The sequence below is a fragment of the Parus major genome, chromosome 3 (genome assembly GCF_001522545.3).
Source record: "Parus major isolate Abel chromosome 3, Parus_major1.1, whole genome shotgun sequence".
In the NCBI taxonomy this organism is placed as follows: Eukaryota; Metazoa; Chordata; class Aves; order Passeriformes; family Paridae; genus Parus; species Parus major.
Genome location: NC_031770.1, coordinates 9,228,549 through 9,239,681, shown reverse-complemented (window position 1 = coordinate 9,239,681; position 11,133 = coordinate 9,228,549).

Sequence of the window (11,133 nt, the reverse complement as noted above, 5' to 3'; positions counted from 1 at the left end):
AGCCTCAGAACTCATGTTCCTTCACATACCTTTTTTTTTTCAAAAATTATTATTAAAAAAACCCCTCTGTTCCCAAGGCCTAGGAGTAGTAATTAAACTGTAGCTGCAGGAATAATGATAGATATGGGCCCCTTGCCTACACCTTTTCATCTCTGCACCCATCTCCCATCTGGTTTTTGTTTGCCCTAAAGCCTAAGTGGCTCCAAGATCCTCCTCTTGCACGCATGTTCTCACCATGTGCCCATTTTAAATCTCTCCAGGTATTTTAACGAATTAATTAATTGCTAGTTGTTGGCCTCAATGCAAGTAGATCCTGTAAGTCCTGACTCCCATCAGGCACTTAGCACAGCAGCGCTTCTGGGGGCTACTCCAAATTGAAACCTTTGCATTGCCTGTAGCTTTCTGTTCTAAACCACTCTGTGTAACCCTGATTTTGGCTTTCCCTGCCAAAGCAGGAAAAGCAAGGGTGGCATTAAGGACATGAAAGGCAGTATTTCGGGAAGCACCCAACCACATAATCTCCCTGGAATATTTTAGGGTTTTCATGTTGTAGTGGGTATTGGCACAAATCATGTGGGACAAGTGCAGTAAGAGCAGGTGGGATTTATGTTAGCACCTGTGGTAGATTTGTCCCCTCTAAAGTCTTCTAAGAGGTATTAGGGCTTCTCATGGCATTACTGGCTAATAACGTGAGCCTTTGAAGTGTGGTCACCGCTGGAATCCACGTAGTGCCATGTGAGAACAAAATGCGGTAATGATAATTGCTCATCATCTAATTATACAAGAACTTACAGCCCCAGAGGGTGAAAACTAATTAAATGGTTATCCACTCTTAAAATGGCAACAAAAAAAATGAAGAAAATTCATTCTTTTGGCTCTTGTTGCATTGCTGACAGCAAAGTCACGTGTTCCTTGAGAAGTGAATGAGACAGTCCAAGATGGACAGAGTTCTCTCCGTCCTGCTGCAGGGATTGAGGCAGGAAGCTTACTTTAGTCTGCTTAGTCAAAAGTACCTCAACTTTTAAGCTACAGCTCAAAATGAAGTAGGATTCATTGACCCAGGTTATCCAGGAAGGCAGCTGATGCTGGCCTTCAGAGCAGTAAGGGTGACTTTTTATGTTTGCTTGTACAGAATTTTAAAGGTAAAATAATCTGACCACTTGGTCCCTTGGTGTGGATGTAGTGTCCTATGGGCAGGCCTTGGTTTTATTCCATATTGATGCATGCTTCCTCTGCTTAGGAAAAGTAGCTGCCTGTCAAAAAAAAGTGGTGGCATTTTCCTGTGATTTTAGACCCTGCAGCTTTTGCTCCAGCAGTGGTAGACCTCTGTAAAAACCTTTATCGTGCCAAATGCAACAATGATTAGCACCTTAGGCCCTAATTTAACTTGCCAAAAAGTACCAGACATCCCCTATGTCATCTTGAGCCACATGCCTTCCTTTGGAGCCCTCATTCCTGCCTCTCAGCATTCACATGCTACTCTTGCCCTGGTAAAACACCATGACCCTCACTGCTTAAACCAGAGTCCCTCCAAATACAAGGGACATGCCAGCCTTTCCAGGGCCAACACTGCTGACCTGCTGTGCTTGGGGTGCTGGAGAGAGAGGCAGGCAGACAGGTAGGTGAGGCTCGGCAGGACCACACACTTCAGCTCCTATCACAGCAGTGCTCCAGCAAGCAACAGGTGCTGAGCTTCTGTGGGATTTGGAAATGCAGCTTTCCCCTGCCTGTCCTGCTATGTAACCCAATACTGCAGACATTCTCAAAACACAGTCTGTAGGCTGTAAAACACACCTGCGTGGTTATGGTGCTCTCTGGTAGCTCACGGCTCACACCTGGGACACAGTGGCAGACACTGGTTTAGAGCTGTTGGCTTTGCAGTGAGATACAAAGCCCAGATATCTGCCCCACCAGAAAAGCCCCCTCTAGTGTAACCACCAAACATGAGAAGCAGAAATTCTGCCCTCTCCAGAGCCTGGGACTAACGATTTTAATCAGAAAAGCATAATTTGGGTTAGGAATGAAGGCTCAGTGAGTGCAGCAGCACCCAGGCAGTTTCTGTGGAGCAGCTGATGTGCTCTTGTCCACATTCTTGCAGTTACAGAGGTGTGTGTGTTTTTGGGTTACCATAGATTGCAGAGCTGTTAGCTGGGTGTCTTACATATTCAAACTGGCTTTTTCCCTGTTTTCCCAAAAAGCATAGTGCAAGGTTCTGCTGTTAAATGTGGGGGGTACTAGCTTGGGAGGTAGGTTGGTCCCTTATAAATCAGAATGCTTGCTATTTCTGGAGGTTTTCTTAAGTAGAGTGGGTCAGAAGGAAGTGACTCCTTATTTTTTTAATTACCCATCCCCCCGACATTCTAACACAGTTGTTGCTTTCAAGAATATGCATGGTCTGTTTTCTTCAGACTATTGACTCATCTGGGAAAATAATTAGCTGTTAGGCAGACAGAGGGAAAGGATCACATCTGCACAAGACAGGAAGACTGGGACAGTAGAAAGGGGAAAAAAAATTCCCTGCTTGAATCACAGCTGCCCACCATGCATAGTAACAGAGCTTGCCAAGAATATTCAAATTGATTTAGGAAGAGAAGCTGAGGAAACCATTTAACCCCAGCCTGCTTGGATTTGTGACAGTATCTCCATGGGCTGCTCTGCTCCCACTTTGGGCTGAAAGAAATGTCTTCAAGCTGCCTGTTTCCCCAACCAGCCTTCCTGTGTCCCCCTTCCTCTTCTGCAACAGGAACACAAAACACAGACTCACTGCTGGGCATGAGGCCGTGAGCAGCTTTCCACCAAGAAAATAACCAAAGGTGGGAACATTTATTTCCTGTTGATGGGATTAAGTCATAATTGGATCATGTGATTAAAACTAAGAGTCAGGCAAGTTATTTGTGACTAATTTGGGCCAATGGGAACCTTTTTGCTGCCTCCTGTATACTCTGAATTAGGTTCCTTCTCTACAGGAGTGGTCAGCATGTGCATCATTTGCAAACAACCTCTTGAAGTGTTCGAAGCCAAAATCACTTGCTCAAGAGTTTCCGAGCACACAAATCCTTTGCAGATCATTTGCAAGCAGTTGAGAGGGTTTTACATCAAAAAATGAGTAGCAATAGTTCAGACATATGAGTCATACAGAAAATCCTTTTCCCTACTTAAATCAATCTACATTTGTTAGGATATACTCATTTAATGATTAAAAAATGGGGCATTTGAAGTATTTCTTCTCAGAACCTATTATCTCTGGGACCATTTTTTCTGCAGGAATCCCAGCACTATCTTTGGGATAAATCCACAAAAACAGGTAAATGCAGAACTGCACAGAATCATATCCAAATAAAATAAAAGTGTTATAATGCAGGTGTTTCAATACTTGATTTCAGGTGCTGGTCCCACCTAAGCTGTGGGTGGGCTTTCCTTGCCAGCTGGAGCAGCCAACTCCAGCATTAAGCCCCTCCAAACCTCTGCTCCACTGCAACCTCCCCTATAACAAGAGGCCTTTGGCACATAAGCTTTTTTCCAGTTAAAACACAAGTTCCCTTGGTACCTAAATGTCTGCTGTAAGATGAATGCAGATCTGTTGAGACCCTGACAGCACTGAGCAGCTATGTGCTGCCTCCATGCCTAAACCACAACCAGCAAAGCATTCTCCATCAAGCTTGCCTGTGGAGGAGCCAGGCTGGAAGATGTGTGCACAAGATGTTTTTGGATCAGGGCTCTCACAAAAACAGCTGTGGGAGGAAATGGGCCCAGTAGTCAGACCACATTCACCATTAATATTCATTTATGCACAAATACTAACACAATCATAGATGACTTCTAAAGGAATGAGCCTAAATATTTCCAGGAAGAGACAGCTCTGTGTTCTGGACAAATGATTTAGAGGCCACTGAAAGGAAACCCAAACCCTCTTCCTCTATTTCGTGAGAAGGGCCTCTCTTGCAGAGTTCCTGCCTGTGCATCCTGATGAGGAGGAGACATCTCCTTGTAACACAAGATGAAGCACCTGGCTGGCTTCAAGGGCCCACAGCTGTGTCTTCAACCTCTCCAGTTTGCCAGGGTTTTGCAGCTCTTTGCCCACAGCTGACCGGCTCCTAGGGATCCATTACACACCCTCCCAAATGCACCAGCATGGAAGGGGTACCTGAGAGCCCTTAGAACTGGCAGCTCTCCCAGGCTGTGGGAAAGCCACCTCCTTGCCTAGATTCCCATCTCCAGTTGCTCTGTAGCTCCTGCTGGAGAGAGATGATCTCCCCTCCTGCAGAACCAAAGCACTAAGCAGGGGTTGGATATAAACATGTGTTGCAGGAAGGCTCAGATACAGAAGTGAATCAGGCTGTACCTGTACTTAGGTGGATATGTTTGAGGGGCCATCTTTAGGTATAAAAGGAGCAAAGAGAAGTAAAACAGAAAAGGGACAAGAGATGACCAGGAACAGAGGGAGGGAAGGCAAGGAGATGGACACCACTGGCTTACCATAATAATACAGAGAAGATCACTGTGACAGAGACACTTGCTGTCCCTTGCTGGTGACCACAGAATCAAGCATAGCTCAAGGATGCACTGCAGAGGATGTAGTTTGTCACCCCTTGTTTTGTGTGAAGTGACAACAATGTGCAAATGTGTGGCACTTCTCCAAAGGTTTAGAGTACAGCAGATGCTTATCCCTGGCCAGACTCCTCCTGAGGTAAATGAAATAAGTCCTGAATGGGATCAGAGAGGCATTGAACAGAGCTCGAGGGGTCCAAGGAAAATTTTCACTTGTTCAACACTACATTTTTAGTTAAAGTGCTTGATGCTTCAGTTACTCCCTGATGGAACCAGCTATGCCACAAGGAACACAGTAAAGGTGGAAGTTTGGGTTTTCCTGAAGGACGCTGCTCCATTTTGAAGGACAAAGCCTAGAAAACCACACAAGAGGAAGCAGACACAGAAACCTTCCTCTTCAAGATTTTCTCAAGTTCCCTGCTCCTGCAGAGAAGTTATTAAAGAGTAGGAAGTGTAAACAGAGTAACACCAGAAATACATTTTCTCTCAAACCAAATTCCTCTGTAAATCAATGTGAAGAAGCAAGCACACAAGACCAAATCCAAACCCCATGTCGTTGCCTCCTATAGACAGTTAAGCATCACCTTACGCTGATGGTCCATCTGACTTTCAATAACTGCAAGCACAGGGAGACGCCTGCCAACTTCAAGGGAGATGTTCATGTGCACAACAGGCAGGATGAAGCTTTAAAACCACTGGTAGTTACACTTTTACTGCCAGAAGCAACATTTTAATCTAAGTATTGGCTCCTGACAAAGGCTGTATTCTGAAGCGCTCCAACATCTTTGCTTCATCTGAGTAATTGCAAATGCCTGTCTTTAATCTATTTTCAAGAATTGTTGGGTTTGGGGTTTTTTTTTTTTAAGTACAAAAGAAAATGTTTCTGTGTGTACATTCATGGCAACAGAGCTACACAGAGACATAAACTAGTGGAAGGTCCATATGTTTAGAGAATATCATATGTAATGAGAACTGCTGCATTTTTGTAAAATGTAATGGGACAGATACGCAGCAGCTGTGGGTTACTCAAGAAGCAGCTAATTTAGCAAGCTGAATTCAAGGATATTTCCCAGATCTCCCAAACAATGAATAGCAGTGTTGTTTAAGATTACCATTATGCCTTACATCCTCCTTTGACTGGAAGCAGGGGGAGGAAGCCCCTATCTGTGCTTCTGGAGCAGAAGTGCATGATTAGTGCCTAGCTATCATACAAAGTCCCAGAGGAGCAAGGGGGTCTGCACTTGAAGGAAGGAAGGAAATTGTGTAGGATAAACAAAATAGAGCCTCAGGAAAACAGTTGAGATGGGCAAGACTTGGTGAAAAATAGAAATTAAAAAGGAAATATTGAAGGGATTGACTTAAGTTCTAACTAACACTGAACTTTAAAACAAACACACTGACTTCAGAAACAGCATTAGAAATTTAGCAGTTTTGTAATTTTATATAAAGTTTGCTCTAAGGCAAGGCATTACTCATTTCAAATATACAAATGGAAGTTTTAAGGGTTGATTGCCCTTAGATTTCACTTTTCCAGGGATTTTACCTACCCTTCCCTTATAAAAAAAAGGAAGATACAGACAGCCTGGATGGAGTCACAGCTCCATTTTGCTATTCACTGAGGAGAGGGGGCTGTGTTCTCCTAAGGTGGCCACTTGGCCAGCAGCCCAGGTACCCTGTAGCCAGCCCAGAGTCATAGAGGCCCACAGAACAGCCCACTAGGCCCAGCTGCCCTCAATTCCCACTGCAGCTGGAGCCAAGTGCCTCATATTGAAGAGGGAGATACACCCACTCCAGGTTCTGCTTATTTGCATATTAATACGGGTTATACACACTGCTTAAAAAAAATAAAAAAAATTAAAGATGGGCTACTTCAAATTCTAACTCTATACAAGATCTTAATATTTTTGGGGAAGATATCTGCAATGACAGTGTCAATGGCAGTTTGTGACCATCCTTCTTCAGATGGGAGACAGAGAGGAAGGACTGGGGTTTGCTAATCTGGAATAATTTGTGGGAGGATATATACATATAAATAAAAGTGACCAGGTCTTCCCCAAAGTAAGAGATTACCTGAGTGAATAGACTTTCAGATAGACTTTTCAGGATTTTCAGATATAGTAAATTGGTAGTAGTAAACTGCAAAGGGCATTGTTGCATTAAGATATATTGCATTTATCTGTTTCCTGGATCTGATATTAGAATTTCCTCTTGCTGTACTATTGAGATAACCAAAACCTCTGCCTCTATTAAAGAAACATGCTTGATTTCCAAGCAAAGGGGATAAGCTTATGCAACAGAAGTACAAGGAAAGTCCACTTCTCCCAGCCAAGATCATCTCTCTGCTCCACTGGTGGAAATCAGGAGTAAATGCCTAAAGCTCCAAAACCTGATGTGAACTCCTGGGGGTAGAGCAGAGCAGAGGCTCGTGCTTAACTGATGGAGTCATTCCCACAAGCCCAGCTTTAGAAATTCATTATAGCAACAGGCTCAAGCCAAACCTTTTGCTTAGTTACACAGAGAAGGGATTGCTCCTGGTGAAATGAATGTTAAAACCACCAAGTGGCTTATGTAATGTAGCATTGGGCCTCCAAAGTGTTTTATGGCAGAGGAGCACATCTGGAGTCAGCAAAAGGCTATCTTGGGCTAAGGACTTTGCTCTTTGCCATATAAGAGCTACATGTGCAAGTCTGGGTGCAATTCTGCTTCTAGAACCATAGCTGAAGTGAGATAACACAGCTAAAAGCTTGGGAACTACCTGAAATAAGTATATTTTGAAGTAGACTTTTTTTTCTTCTTAAAAGTTTTTGAGCAGACCCTTTCTATTTAGTGATACAAGCACCACTGCTCTCATATCAGAATGTGATTCCCAGCGCAGTTCATTCCTTTGTGCAAGGACAAAAGCCCAGCCCATCAGCAAGAGGAGCTGGAGTTTATTCAGGAGTCCATAGGAAACAGCTGTTGCTTTCAACCCAGCCTCTCCTTTATCTCCTTTATTGTTTATTCATGTCTCAGCTCATACTAGCCACTGTGAGCAGGTCAGGACTCTGCACTCCAAAAAAGCTCCTCAGAAGCTGATGGAACTCAGCCCAGTGCCAGTAGGATGGAGGAGCTGGGTTTTATATTATTCAATTCCCAGGTGGTGACAGAGGTAAATTCCTGACTACATTAGTTAATAGTGCAGACAACATCCAGACATTTGCCCTGGATTTTTGCAGGGGGGGAAAATGCTCAGTGAGTAGCATGAAAGAAACCAAATGCAACAAGCTGTAAATGGAGAGTGCCTTTGGATATTTCTTCCCTTCTTTCTGAGTTTGTTGACAATTCCTTTGTACTCCAAAGGATGTTTACTCCCCCTCTCTTCTGTGATGATGTAGTGAGTAGGACTGTGCTTACAAACCTGCAAATGTTTACCTGTGAAGACTGTGCTGTGGTGTAATGGCATGCAGAAGTGGTCCAGAGCCCAAATAGGCCAGAGTTATTTTCTACAGAGAAGCAAGGAGTGGTGACCCCAATACATTTGCTGGATATTTGCTACCAGGCAGGGGGAAAGATGGCAGTAATGAACCCAGTGTGAAGAACAGGAAAATAGAAGTCAAGGCTCCCACGTACTCCTTTTAACTGCCTTCATTTGTCTCTGTTTCCCAGTCAAAACGTGGGTGTAATTGTTCAGGCATAGCTGAAGCTTTAAAGACTCACAGTGGATACGGCATAGCGGGAGGACAGCATGATGTCAGCAAGAAGTGAGTTATTCTCCTCAGCAGTGAAAGAATTAGTGAGCTAGAAATCCAGGGATGTCAGGACTTTAGTCCAAACCGGAAAGAACATTTCAGCTCACCAGATTGGCAAGAGACAGAGGGATGATTCCCCTTGCAGAAAAGCTTTCCTGAGTCACAAACCATCCAGAGCTGTATGTATCATTCACACCCTTGAAAGCTCTGCAAAACCCAAAGCAGTGTCCCCATGGTGAGAGAAACAAGAGTTTGCCACTTGGAAGGGGAGAGAAGAGGTGAATGCCTACTTGTGAGCAGACCTCTTTTCATTTAACAGCAGATGACAGTGTCACTTATTTTCACAAACAGCTATTTAACGTAAGGAAGCATCATGAATAGAGAACAGCAGATAAGGCATAAATTAAACAGCTAACTCAAGAATATGGCTCCTACAAGACTTTAAAAGGCAGGCCAGATGTCTTCAGATACTGTCAGCTGTGAGCCGGTGTCGCAAAACCTTTCAAGCTCAGCGAACTCAAGTCACAATGTGCACTTGATTTGCTTGGCTGAACGGGGAACTTCCCGAGCTGTGAGCAGGATCTACGCACAGCTGAAAATACGGTGGGAATGAGTCAGTTCCTTGGAGCTTGCGTGGGAGGCAAAGACAGAACTGTGGGTGGCTTCAAAGTGTTAAACAGCCTTTTAAATTCAGGCCCAGTTTCTCAGAGGAATAAGGAAACAGAGATATTCACCCAGTCTGGGTTTAGTTCCATGTCTTGGGTCAGCCTTGAGAAAAATTGCTCTCTGATAGTAACAGCCACTTCCCAGGCACACAGATCCACTTGCTCCCAAGCCAGTTCAGCTTCAGATATAATTCTGTGGAGTTTAACAACAACCACCTTAGTCCCTCAGCCCTAGCAAGGCAGCAGCAGCTGACCATTTTCTCTTAACATCTGCAAGCTGCCTCCAAGGCAAGGCAGAGCCCACCAGCTCTAGGTCAGGCATTTCTCTGTCCATCTCTGCTCTCTGCATTTCACCCCTTTTGCTTTAGCTGTCTGGGATCGTAACTCTTCCAACACAGTCATCTCAGGTACCCAGTCCCTGTGATGACAGAGAGCTGCTTCAGTCTTTCCAGTTCTGTGTTGGCAGGGAGTTTCCCCATCCTGCAGTCTATCATTCCACCTCTAGTGCCAAGAACTTTGGGATGTGGTCCCACCCACAAATGGTTTGCACATATAAGAGAAAGGAGATGCTGTGGGTTAAATTACCTGGTGCATTGGAAATTCAGGCCCCATCCAGTTACCTCCTGCCAACTGTTTGCCATTCAGCCTGGTTCTCCTATAGTGCAACTGGAGTCTGGTCAGCTCTAAAGAGGATTTATTGTTTTTACTGGATCAGGCTCACCCTTCCATTTAAGTGGATTAATGTGGGTTAGCTCCACACAGCATTAGCCAAGTCAACAGAAAGTTCCCTACTACTGGCAATGTTGTTGTTTTTTCTCTGTCATGATGAATTTTTAATAGTCTTTTTGTGCAAGAGCAGCTTTGCAAAATCTTAGACTCCTGCTTTCCAACTTAGATGATTTGGCATGTGAAGAATGCAATGAATATTTAAACCTGTAGTTTGGCATAGCTTCCACAGAGCAGCTAGAAACCTAGTCCTGGGCTTTGGGGGACTAGCCAGCAACAATGCAAAACCCCAAGCCTGGAGGAACAGCATGGGGAGCTTGTGAGGTTACATCAATCTTCAGTACTCAACCAAAATCACTCTAACCTTACCATTCTTTAGATTCTTTTAATTAACCTCAGGATTCCTATGGAGGAGCTGTACACAGGTGGAGCTGGGGGTTATTTGATAGATGACTCAGATCACTCCTCTGGTCATATTTTATTCACGTGAGAGTAACTGCTCAGGGCTGTTATTTACCTCTGGAAGCAGGGTCCCCAGAGCAGCACACAATGTGCAACCATGTGGTAACAATCTCTGCCTGGAAGATCTCACAATCAAACCAGATTAGACAAAAGGGTCAAAAAGGAAGGCACCCCTCTTTTGCCCTCCTTGTACACATGGGTGAACTAGGGGCTCACACACACATTCAAGCAGCCACCAATTAAGAGTTTACTGTAACCCCTTTGTACCCAACTTAGCCCACGGCAAAATCAAGGCAAATCGACTCAGCTTTATTGGCTGTAAAAGGGTGCCTGGTTCAGGAGCCACCACCAGAAATCCTCCATCATCCGCTCGAACACACAAGGATAGATGCTGGAATTCAGCCAAGGCAATGTGGCTTTCATCTTTTACATGAAAGGGGGCTCCCTTTGACATTTTGAGGCCCACTTTTTTAAGAGCTGTTATGCAAACTTCAGCTCACATGAGCTCAAACAATACGGTGGCTAACACGACCGAAACTTTCAAGGCAAGCACAATTTCCGTGTGCTCTCTGCAATGATGTATGTGGGAACAACCCCATTGGCTGAACAACTCCAACAGGTATCAGTTTGCAACTTCCAGCCATGAAGGATGGCAGTGGGAATGAATTTCTGATCTCAGTGTCCCCTGAGCCGTGGTTTCAGTAGAGATATTAGCATGGAAAGATGCACATTTATTCAGAAGTCGCTGCTGCTCTCTGTCTCTGTGTGGCCTTCTGGAAATCCCAGATCTAAATATTGGCAGTTCTGTGCTATTTAACTTGTGAAGCCATCCTGTAGCCAGTGGCCTTCTTCACACACAATTATATTTAGAAGGCTCCATAGGCTGGTAAGTCATTATCTCAGTGTGCTGTTAATTGATTAAGTCTGGCCTACATACAGTCAGCTGGACTATTCCCTTTTGGGCTGTGATTATTAACAAGACCCAGCAAGAAGCCCACAGAAAT